The sequence below is a fragment of the Aquarana catesbeiana genome, linkage group LG06 (genome assembly GCF_042186555.1).
Source record: "Aquarana catesbeiana isolate 2022-GZ linkage group LG06, ASM4218655v1, whole genome shotgun sequence".
Classification (NCBI taxonomy): Eukaryota; Metazoa; Chordata; class Amphibia; order Anura; family Ranidae; genus Aquarana; species Aquarana catesbeiana.
Window position 1 is genome coordinate 287,427,334 of NC_133329.1, and position 13,325 is coordinate 287,440,658.

The window sequence follows — 13,325 nt, forward strand, 5'->3', positions numbered from 1 at the left end:
AGTGGTAGGAACCAAGGACGTGAATCCCTGATGTGGACAACAAGTATGTGTGAAAAGTGAACACGCAAAAGAGTGAAAAACAAAAAACATTAGAAAATAATGAATGTGAAAACCGGGTGAACAAGTGCCCACAGGTGGAGAAAGAAAATATATACGGTGTACCAAGTATGTTACCTAATAAACAAGGTAAGAGCAGTGCAGAAACCACACTATGTTGCCCGGTATGCTTGCACTTAGGTATGACCTGACCCGGGATTGGTCACTGCCTAGAACTGGCTGAATAAATGCCTGTCCAGGTTACCATTTGGCAAGTCTGAAAGTATAAAGTAAATAAAAAATATTGTATACATTTGAGTATTTAATGGTCATTGTAATAAACCAAATATTATATTATGGGGCAACAAAAGTGCAATGACGTAAAACAAAATGGTGTACTTACAATGTGAAGCCGCAGGAGAGACCGTCAGCTGGACAGAAAGTGTTAGGAGTGATAAAGGAAGGATGAGGAAGTGTATATAAGCCCCTAATATTAGGGCGGGACTCCACATGGGTTGATTGGTAGCAGGTGCCAGTATTCCACTGATGAGACCGCTCCGGGGGGACCGAGCTCGGGGGCATGGCGGCCGCAAGGCGGCCTCGTGTGATCTCCTCGGCGTTCAGGGCGAGCGAACGCCCCGTCCACTGACGTCATCACCGTCGCAAATGCGTGACGCACCCGCATCACGTGGCACGCGCGGGGCCCCGCGCATGCGCAGTGAGCGGAAACGTCCGGGGATGTGCCTGAACGCCGCCGGCAAGGGGGAATCCCCAATCTGGCAACCAGGTCCACCCTGGGTATCCAATGGGGAACGGCGGGAGGGGGAGCCATCCATAAAGGAGTCCCACCTCCCCGCCTTACCTTGCCGGGAAGACACATCCAGGGAAACCAACCCCGGTACTGGGGCGGCGCCAGCAGCCATGATGACTACTCATGGGGGGAAGGGGAGCAAGCTATAAAGGGGACAACATTTCAATGATTGTACAAGATCAAGAAAATACAAAAATGGTATAAAATATAAATGTAAGCGTATCATCCTATATTGATACATACAATTTTTGGCGGAAAGGATTTTCACATGAGACATCCATATATGCAGGGTGAATTCACATGTCTAGGTATATGGAGGTAACATAAAATAAGAAACACATTCTAGAGCAAAAAAGAGACAACACAAGGTGAAGCCAAAATCACATATACACTGCACATCAAACAATGTATGCAGAATAAATACATAAGTGGTCATAAATGTCCCTAAACTATCAGAAAGGGAATGGGAAAGAGGGAGGAAAAAAAAAAAGGAAGGTAGGGAAGGGAACAGGGGAGGGAAGGGAAAGACGTAGAAACTAGTAAAAAGGGGAGAGCAGGGGAAGAGAGCCCTAAGGGGTACAGTTGCTTTCTAATATTGGCAGAGGGCAAAAGGACCTTATTGGGTCTTACCCGAAAAAAACCCTTTTAGAAACGGGGCAAACGATATAGCGTCATTTAGTCCTGGGAGTCAGTTCCGTCACACGCCGGCTCGATGGGGAACTAGTATTTAAACCGGCTTCTCTGACAGCCATGTCTGCCAACGCCGGAGGTTGCAAGCCAGGATCTAGGTAAGGTAATGTGACTGGTGTTGTACACCATACCTTGCCCCACAGCTATGGTTTTATGCGTTTCCTTTTCTTGTACTTCTTGAACTCTTGTTGAGTCCTAAATCTCGCATAAGTTAATCCCCTTAAACTGAGCTAAAAAATTTCCCTCTTCTAAGAATAGCCACACCCATTACGCTTAAGGATTGTATTTTTACCACCCTTTATAAAATATGGTTTTATTGTCAATTAGTCAGTCTTAACCTTTTTTCCTTTTTATTTTTTATTTATTTATTTATTTATTTATTTATTTTTTTTTTTTTTTTCTTCTCCCCAGCCCTAACATACCTATCACCTATATACTTTTGGCACTCACCACTTCATCACTCCCGCCGATCAACTGCATCTTGGTTGTAGCTTTAATCAATTCTTGGTGTAAGTGTTGAATAATTAAATTATAATTTTCCCTCAAAAACTATTAAACTCTTGCAGAATTGATCTTTTTGTCTGATATTGATATTGAATTCCTATTATCTATAAAACAGCTTCTCCTTACTGCTCCCTGTGGTTGCAATATAGCCTTCTTGCTATCCTGCTTGGCTGCGTCTGTCCCTGTCGGTTCTGATGGGAGTTCACATGGGTCAACCCCCGGGGGTAAGCCTCTATAGATGCCTCAGAGTGACAATGCGTCTCCCCCTTGTTTTTTGTGTTTTTTTGTGTTTTTTATGCTATTCATTGTTATGTTATATCACGCTGGCTAAATGTTTATGTACATATACAAAAACCTTTTTCTTCTTTTTATAGAATCATTAAAAGTATTGGATGACTCACTATAAAATTGCATACCCCTTGAGAAAGCGACAAATGCGAAACATGTCGGGCTAGTATGCAATACTTACTATCCATGAACCTGTAGTATATATCCCTACTTGTTGTTCCCCATTTTTGACCACCTCGTTTTAATTGTATTGTCAAAATGAATGTAGTCGATATAGTACATGTGTGTTGTACTTTTTTTAAATGTAAACAATAAAATTGTTCTTTTTTATAAAAAAAGAGAAAGATTACAAGGTTTTCTTCATATACCCAATTTATTTGCACCGTGAAAATCCCTCCTTTCTTCATGCCCATTTAAACTATTACCCTAGGGATGAGGTGCCTATTCTGAGGGTGTTTTCCCAGTTTCGGAACCAAAACTTAAAAAACTCATATATAGTGTTTTAATACACATCCATCCAGGTTTCCGTTATGGGTAACACAACAATTTCTACTATGTGAGATACCTTGTATCATTCCCTTTTAAAAAAATTTTTTCTTTTTGTTACCATAATAATTTTGTCTGTTCCTGAGGGATCGTCCTTCTCCTTTCCACTCCCCCACCCTCCTCCCTTTGTTCCTTTCCTTCCCTTGCCCTTTCATTATGGCAGCCTTCAGTGGTGAGGCCTGGTTAGGCTTAATGGACAAAATTCAACAAACCCATAGCTCGGGTGAATTGAGTGATAAAGACTTAGAGTACATCTTCTTAAGACTCCAACGGCTTCTGGAACGTAAAGCCAGAATTTTCTGGCATAGTAAATACTTTAACAAATATATTGATAACAAAATCGTACCCTGGGGACTGAGAATCCAAATCTTCCCTAATGTACGCAAGGCTGACGATTCATTAAAAACTAAATGGGAGGATAACCTGCAGACTTGTTCCTTTGGGATGATGAATCTACTGTGCGAACAATACGAACAAGAACTTATCACCATAGATGAATCCATCCTACAATGGTATAACGATCACAAATCTATATCAAACAATGCAAAGTTTAAGAAAAAAGAAAATGAATTGAAAGTGTACTTAGAAAGATATACTTTAGACATTATCCGAACAAAGGAAAACAAGTTTGCACGTGATACCAATGCCCATTCTAACGGTTCAGCCTATAAATGGACACAAAACACAAACACGAGATCCTATAGATCCACAAGCCAACGCAATACTAGAAATGGTAATGATATGACTAACTTATCACCTTCTTCCTCTTTATCATCCAGCCAATCCACGGTATACCGAGATTTGTCCGGAGACAGATTGCCAAAGCGACGAAAAAGTAATTCAGATACGGCCTCTCTGGAGTCCCTTAAAAATCACACGGGCACCCCTGCACCTCGTCGATCACAACCTAACCACCCCAAAGTGGTACCACCTCGCACTTCGAGTATACCTCACTCTTCCTCACAAACAGCACGTGGCCCACAGATTTTGGCCACCCACACCATCGTGTCCACAGCACCTTCCACGGCGGTCACTGCCCCTCCTCTTAACCTCAACACGGTCACTAAGGTAAGCAACACTAACACTGTCATTTCTCCCTCAGGTACACCTGTTACAGCGGATATGAAATTAGCACCCATTTTTTTAGGGAAGAACCAAGTGCCAGCACAAACCCAGAGCCTAACCTAATTCCATATATCCCAGAGTCCATACCCAACCCATCTGAATTATCCATTATTAATCTCTCTTCCTATACCCTAAATGAATATGAAGAACAGGTCCTCAAACTAGGTCTCACTTTTTGTCCTGACTCCAAGTTTGATAAATTCCACCTTATCAAGGACCTTCATCTGTTTGCCCGTAGACTTTTATACAAAGTTATTTTTGACAAACCTCAATCTGATATATGTCCCAATGACAAAAGTTCCAACTTTCGGATCAATCTAGAGGAACAGAAAGCCTATGAGGACTTGATGGAACTTTGGGAGGAGGGACACATTGACGGCGACGTCTCCGATTGTTTACACCTGCCGGAGTTGTCGGTCGCTGGTGTGTCCTTCCCCCCCCCACAGTCCTACAAACCCAAGTCAAAGAATTTCCCTCTCCTAAGCACGAACCCCAACATCTGGGCATTTGTCACACAAACCTCGCTAGCAATTGAGGAGTCCAATCTCCGTCCACCTACACCCTCAAATTTAAGTGTAAATCAGAAAGCTGCCATTAAATCCCTTGAATCCAATGAAAAGATAATAATTAAACCTGCCGACAAAGGCGGGAATCTAGTTATTATGGAAATACCCCAATACATCAATATGTGTAACAAGATTCTATCTAATCAGGATTGGTATCGTCCTATTTCTAGAACTGTGATACAAAACTTCAACACCGAATATTATAATATCATTTTCAAGGCATATCACAAAGGGACCATAGATAAAGGTACTTGGGATTACCTCAATGTAAAGGACCCACGAACCCCTACATTTTATGCCTTACCAAAAGGTACATAAATCTACTGTGGACCCCCCAGGACGTCCCATAATATCCGGATGCAATTGCTTAACGGAAAACGCCAGTTGTCTGATAGATAATTATTTACACCCTCATGTCACCTCTTTGTTCTCATACATTAAAGATACTATAGACTTATTAAGAACCATTGAAGATATCTCACTTGCACCAGGCACCTTCCTGGTTGCACTGGACATTGAAAGTCTATACAACACTATTCCCCATAACAAAGGCATTGAAATCGTGAGTAATCATCTAGATGAGAGAGGTCCCTCCTTTGAAAAGTACAATGGATTTGTTCTAGAACTTCTCAACTATATACTAAGACATAATGTCTTTATGTTTAATTCTTCCCACTACCTCCAGGTGCAGGGGGTTGCGATGGGGACTAAATGTGCCCCATCGTATGCCAACCTGTACCTGGGGGGGTGGGAGAAAGATCTTTTTTCCAGGGACGACCTAACCCACCTAGTGGAGAAGGTCGTTTCCTGGTATCGTTACATAGACGACGTGTTGCTATTCTGGTCTGGGTCAGAGAAAGAATTGAATGAATTCCTGAGACTGATCTCCATTAACAACTTCAACTTACGTTTCACTATGGAACATAGTACAACTGCAATTAACTTTCTTGATCTTACTATTTCAATTGACGCCCATGGAAAATTAAACTCGTCACTTTTCAGAAAACCTACGGCTGGGAACACAATCCTTCATGCGGATAGTGCACACCCAGCCCCTTTGTTAAAAAGCATTCCCTACAGCCAGTACCTGCGCTTAAGACGCAATTGCAACAAGGACATAGATTTTCAGACAGCAGCTAAAGATCTATATGAAAGATTACTAGCTCGGGGATATAGCCATGCATGCCTTAAAAGGGCATACAATAGGGTTAAAATACAAAATCGAGACTCTTTATTATTTTCAAAAAAACCCTCTGGAAAATCTGATACGGTAAGACTGATTACTCGTTATTCCAGCCAACATAGAGAAATCAGAAATATTATAGCAAAATTTTGGCCTCTTCTATCTGCTGACCCAGCAGTCAGCAAACATATCAATCCTTTTCCCGAAATAACGTACAGACGAGTTCCCTCATTGAAGGACCGTCTGGTTCACAGTCATTTTCAAGACACTTCAAAGAATAAAAATCCTCCTTATACAGGTATTTCCCCATGCGGCAATTGCGATATTTGCAGCTATGTGGAAAATACATCTCAATTCCTGCTTCCCAATGGACAATGGTACTCACCAAAATTCAAGGCTACCTGTCAAACTCCGGGCATAATATATCTTGCTCAATGCATTTGCGGTGGATTTTATGTTGGCAAAACAAAACGACAATTCTATAAACGAATCAGGGACCACATAAAACCCATCCTAAAAAAACATATGGATACAGCGATTGCTAGGCATGTGGGATTGTATCACAACTTTAATCCAAGAACCATCAAATTTTACGCTTTGGAACATGTCCCTCTGGACGAAAGAGGGGGTAGTGCCGATCGAACACTGCTCCAGCTTGAAGCCCGCTGGATTTACATCCTCCAAGCCACATACTTCCCAGGCTTTAACGAAAGCCTTAGTTACAGGCCCTTCCTTTGACTGTCAGCTACATGGTTAGCTACTTTTGGTGTCAATTGTCATCTGACACCCCCTTCCTAAAAAACCTCTCCCCCCCCTTCCACCTTCCTTTTCCCTCAGGTATAAATGTTATTTACTTTTTTCATATATTGATTTGTCTATTTTGATTAATACGTATTGATGAGTATTCATGCTTTATTAAATGTAAATCATTCTTTGAATAATCATATCATGTTTTGTAAGTTATATTTTTAACGTGTTGTCCCTCTTGAGGTATCGATCGAGATTGGAATGTCTGTGGTCCTCTCCAACCCGATCGGCTGCCCCCTTGACCTATCTCATCTGAACCGCTCCCAGTCCGGTCTTTGTCACGATGGCGGTGAGAGGGCTGTCGCATCCACACGGACGCCCGGGGCACATCCCAGAGATGTGCCCTCTCAGCGCCTGCGCACCCCCCTCAACCAGCCTTTGCTGGGTACCATCGGAGCCTCTCCCCGCCTCCTTCGTCCCATGACGCGGTGCCTGTGTGGGAGGAGCTACCGTGCGCAATACGCGCATGTCGGCGCCCTCCATCGGCGCGGCGCCTTGTGGGAATTGAAGTTTTTGGCGGTGTGGGGTCTCGTGGGCATGCGCAATGGCGCTATCACGTCCGCATCGAGCCGGCAACGTCACACGCCGGCTCGATGGGGAACAGTATTTAAACCGGCTTCTCTGACAGCCATGTCTGCCAACGCCGGAGGTTGCAAGCCAGGATCTAGGTAAGGTAATGTGACTGGTGTTGTACACCATACCTTGCCCCACAGCTATGGTTTTATGCGTTTCCTTTTCTTGTACTTCTTGAACTCTTGTTGAGTCCTAAATCTCGCATAAGTTAATCCCCTTAAACTGAGCTAAAAAATTTCCCTCTTCTAAGAATAGCCACACCCATTACGCTTAAGGATTGTATTTTTACCACCCTTTATAAAATATGGTTTTATTGTCAATTAGTCAGTCTTAACCTTTTTTCCTTTTTATTTTTTATTTATTTATTTATTTATTTATTTATTTTTTTTTTTTTTTCTTCTCCCCAGCCCTAACATACCTATCACCTATATACTTTTGGCACTCACCACTTCATCACTCCCGCCGATCAACTGCATCTTGGTTGTAGCTTTAATCAATTCTTGGTGTAAGTGTTGAATAATTAAATTATAATTTTCCCTCAAAAACTATTAAACTCTTGCAGAATTGATCTTTTTGTCTGATATTGATATTGAATTCCTATTATCTATAAAACAGCTTCTCCTTACTGCTCCCTGTGGTTGCAATATAGCCTTCTTGCTATCCTGCTTGGCTGCGTCTGTCCCTGTCGGTTCTGATGGGAGTTCACATGGGTCAACCCCCGGGGGTAAGCCTCTATAGATGCCTCAGAGTGACAATGCGTCTCCCCCTTGTTTTTTGTGTTTTTTTGTGTTTTTTATGCTATTCATTGTTATGTTATATCACGCTGGCTAAATGTTTATGTACATATACAAAAACCTTTTTCTTCTTTTTATAGAATCATTAAAAGTATTGGATGACTCACTATAAAATTGCATACCCCTTGAGAAAGCGACAAATGCGAAACATGTCGGGCTAGTATGCAATACTTACTATCCATGAACCTGTAGTATATATCCCTACTTGTTGTTCCCCATTTTTGACCACCTCGTTTTAATTGTATTGTCAAAATGAATGTAGTCGATATAGTACATGTGTGTTGTACTTTTTTTAAATGTAAACAATAAAATTGTTCTTTTTTATAAAAAAAGAGAAAGATTACAAGGTTTTCTTCATATACCCAATTTATTTGCACCGTGAAAATCCCTCCTTTCTTCATGCCCATTTAAACTATTACCCTAGGGATGAGGTGCCTATTCTGAGGGTGTTTTCCCAGTTTCGGAACCAAAACTTAAAAAACTTAAACAATTCTTTAGTGACTCTGGACATAAATGGTGAGCCCTGATCCGTTAATTTTTCTTTCAGGATACACACGCAAGTAAATACCTGGACAAGGTCTTTGACAATAGCCTTAGCTCAGGTATCAGGCAAGGGAATGGCTTCAGAATACCATGCGGCATAGTCCAGTATTAAAAGTATGTGCTGATGGTCCCGGGCAGACTTTACCAGTGGTCCCACAAGATCCATGCCATTTCTTTCAAAAGTCACTTCAACTAACGGTAAAGGTACCAGTGGCCTGCTAAAATGGGGCGATGGTGCAGAATACTAACACTCTGAGCATGATTCACAATATTCTTTGACATCGGCATGTAAACCAGACCAAAAGAATCTTTGGGATATTCTCTCCTTAGTTTTTCTCTATACGCAGGTGTCCACCAATTCTATGACCATGATCATGACCATGACCATCCGGCGATATGGTTTGGGGACCGCTAGCTGTTCTACCACCTCCTCCCCTTGCTTTACTACTTTATACAGAAAGTTATTTTTAAGAGCTATGTAAGGAAAAGACACCCATACATCAGGGTCAACAGGTTCCCCATCAACCATTTTAATGTTTTCTCTGGCTCTATTAAGTGTGGAGTCTCTCAGTTGTTCCGTATAAAAATCCTCTTTTCTGACTTCTAAGTCAGGTATCACATTCTGTCCACTCTCATTATTAGAGTCAGAGATAATTTCTTCTTTAATATTCTCAAGCTCTGGGCTGAATTCTATCTCCTCTTGCTCCCCAGCCATTACAGAGAAAGGAAAAGGATCTACCCCATCCTTGGACACACCAACAGTTTCCCCTTTAACTGTGCAATCAAAAGTGTAGCACCCTCTAGTGTGCTAGAAGTAGAATAGGTTTTGTTAGTGTAGGAAACAGGCTTGGCCTGGGAGCCAAGGCTGTGTTGTTTTGTTTTATCTGGGTCATGTGAGTGACTCAGGGAGGTCTGGATGACTTATAGGCAGCATCTCTAAAACCTCCCCTTACAGAAGATTCTAGAAGAATGAGAGTGGAGGAGAGGAGAAGCTGCCTGGAGTATTCTGACCAATCCCCAAAAGGTGGCTTGGCAGGGGGCAGGCACGCTCAAATACTCAGGGTCAGCCCAGCTGGGGCACTGGAGTTCAGGTGGAAGATGGAGTGTTAAGCTGTCATGGCTCTTGAGGGTAGCCCCCTAGTCTGGGGGGGTGACCTCGGGCCTGGGCTCGGGTGCAGAAGGGACCCTCTTCACGACACATAGAGGTGTCCTGACCAGGAGGCACAGGAGCAAAGTGCAGGAGGATTTACCCAGCAGGAGAACACTGCTGGGTAAATCTCCAGTAAGAAAGACAGCCAGGAGGGCTGGTGAGTGTTACTGGTGAGAGGCATGCCTGAGAGGACTGGGTGCAAGCAGCCTGGGATGGATGCAGAGTCAGTCTGGGAGGACTGTGGAGTCTTAGCAAAGAGGGCTAGTGAAAGGGGCAGCTGCAGCCAGGTCGGCTGGCAGTGCCTGAAGAGGTGGTGCTGGGATCAGTAGCCACAGGAGGAGGACAGCTGGGCACTAGGACTTTTTGCTACACTACCAAAGGGGCACGCAGTCCTTGACTGTAAAGGGCATTTGCTACCGGTCTAACTAAGCCTTTGTCAGACCATTTATACAGTGCCAGCTGGTCTTGGAAGATGTAGTTCTACAAGCAAGATTGTGCTGGAGGTAGAAGGAGAAATGTATATACGGATTGCATATAGTCTGTGTCCCTCAAGAATTCTACTGTTCTGATCAAGTGGGCATCTCATAATACCCCAAATCCCTATCCAAGTTTATTCCCCTCAATAAAAACAAAAAACAAAGCACTGGACTGTTCTTTGACTCAAGTGTGCTGTGAAGATGTGGTGTGCCTGGCTGTGCAGGGGGGGTATCCCTTTCTAATTGCAGCTCCTTAGGATGTTCGCTACAAAAGGGTCAGGAGTGAGTTTAGGCGTTTCCACACCAAGGGCAGTTCTGTCCTGACACCTTTTGTTTTCCCACAAACTCCAAAAATGTGGAACATCTCTCCCCACTATAGCTTTAAGTAGTGAGGTTACCACTCCCACTGAATGTGTCATAGAGCCCCAGTGAGTATCAATCTCAACTGTAACAGTCTGGTAGTCATGTGTGTCACCATGTATACAAATAACCGCAATAATGCTAGGGTGTAACTTCACAGGGTTCACAAAATTTCCTTTAACTAATGTCACATTTGTAATTTAATGCCATTATTATTATGATCATTTTAGACATGTTTCACAGTCAGCTCCACGGACTAGGAAGAGGCAAATTAGGAAGACTGCTTAGCAACAGAGGTTTCTGGAAAGTAAAATTTTTTTTCTATGTTTTTTAATTTATTTCAAAGAAAATTTTAATGTATAAATATTTTTTTTGGGTGGACCTCTGCTTTAATCATTCCATTTAGTATGATAGCCACGACAAAGCAGAGATTTATAGCTACAAAAGACAGATCATAGCCAGCAATAATAAGATAAAGAAAATAGAAGGAATTTTGCCATGTGACAGGGCAAATCTGAATCTCCATCTGTCATTTTAGGAACCAAGTTGTGCATGAAGTCTTTTGTAGCATGATGGAAGTTTAAATGGCATGTCTGGGGGGAGGGCTCAATGACTGAATTCACACGTAGACAATTTCTGTCAGAAATCAGCTTCTAACTTCCTGTAGTGAGCGGACTACACCCTACATTGAAATCCCAAACAGTGTCGTCACGTCAGCCCTTCCTAATTCTCCCCTGCTGGACTACAGAACTCATCCCCTTCATTTCCATGACATAGAGAAATTAACCAAGGCAGACAATGCCGATATGGGCCACTAAAAGTGAAAGGTTTACTTTGTAGAAGAACAAATTTTAATTTATTTACACATTTGTACAGAAGACTAAATATTTCCCACAGATGTAACTTGCAACTAACTGTAACAGTCATTTTAAGTAATAAAAGGCTAAAAATAATGGTGGTATTATGCACAGGATTACTAGACAGAGCACTGGCTGCATATTTCCGAATACAATCAATTTTGGTAACCTCCTGTATCTGCTACATAAATATTCATGGCTATACTTATGACTCATGAATTAACAGCGGCAAAGCAAACGATAAATGAAACAGAAGGCCTGGCTCTTGGACACAGTCAAAATGAGGTTGCCCAGGACAATAATTAATGGAAAGTTTGACAGTGAAAATTTTGGGTACAATAACAATTTTAGGAAAATATGGACACTGTGGGTCTCCTGATAACTACCCAAACTTTGATAGATGACCTCTGGAGCTCCGATAAAAATTATAGATCATCACTACTGAGTCTGAACATAATAGAAAGCCCTCAGCTTGACCCTAGTCCTCAGCTTAGTCTTTTTCCTCATCCTTTCCCCTTCCTTTTTTCACATTTAATGTTTTTCCATAGTCTACCCTATTTACAGTTGTGCTCATAAGTTTGCATACCCTGGCAGAATTTATTATTTCTTGGCCATTTTTCAGAGAAAATAAATAATAAAAACACAAAAACTTTTTTCACTCATTGATAAATGGCTTCAGCCAAACACTAACCATCAACTGTGTTTACTCTTTTTAAATCATAATCACAGCAGAAACAATACAAATGACTCTGATCAAAAGTTTATATACCCTGGTGATTTTGGCCTGATAACATGCACACAAGTTGACACAAAGGGGTTTGAATGGCTATTAAAAGGTAACCATCCTCATCTGTGATCTGTTTGCTTGTTGTGTGTGTGTGTGTGTGTGTGTGTGTATGTGAATGCCAATCAGCAGTGTTCAAACTCTAATCAAGAAGTGGAAAATGAGGGGGTTCTGTTGAAACCAAAACCATGGTCAGGTAGACCAACTAAAATTTCAGCCACAACTGCCAGGAAAATTGTTCGGGATGCAAAAAAAAAAACCCACAAATAACTTCAGGTGATATACAGGACACTCTGAAAACATGTGGTGTGGCTGTTTCAAGATGCACAATAAGGAGGCACTTGAAGAAAGATGGGCTGCATGGTCGAGTCGCCAGAAGAAATCCATTACTGCGCAAATGCCAGAAAGCATCCCGCTTACAATACGCCAAACAGCACAGAGACAAGCCTCAAACCTTCTGGCACAAAGTCATTTTGAGTGATGAGACCAAAATTGAGCTTTTTAGCCACAACCATGAAAAGCTACATTTGGAAAGGAGTCAACAAGGCCTATGATGAAAGGTACACCATTCCTACTTTGAAACACGGAGGTGGATCGCTGATGTTTTGGGGATGTGTGAGCTACAAAGGCACAGGAAATTTGGTCAAAATTGATGGCAAGATGAATGCAGTATGTTATCAAAAAATACTGGAGGAACATTTGCATTCATCAGCTAGGAAGCTGAGCATGGGACGTACTTGGACATTCCAACATGACAATGATCCAAAATACAAGGCCAAGTCGTCCTGTCATTGGCTACAGCAGAATAATGTGAAGGTTCTGGAGTGGCCATCTCAGTCTCCTGACCTCAAAATCATTGAGCCACTCTGGGGAGATCACAAATGTGCAGTTCATGCAAGACAGTCCAAGAATTTACAGGAACTGGAGGCTTTTTGCCGAGAGGAATGGGCAGCTTTACCATCTGAGAAGATAAAGAGCCTCATCTACAAATGACTTCATTGATGATAAAGGGGGCAATACACGGTATTAGGAACTGGGGTATGTAAACTTTTGATCAGGTCATTTGGTTAGTTTCTGTTGTGTTTATAATTTAAAAAGAGTAAACACAGTTGGTTGATAATAAATGGCTTCAGCCAAACACTAACCATGAGTGTGAAAGAAAAGTTTTTGCGTTATCATTCATATTCTCTGAAAAATTACCAAGAAATCATAAATTCTGCCAGGCTATGTAA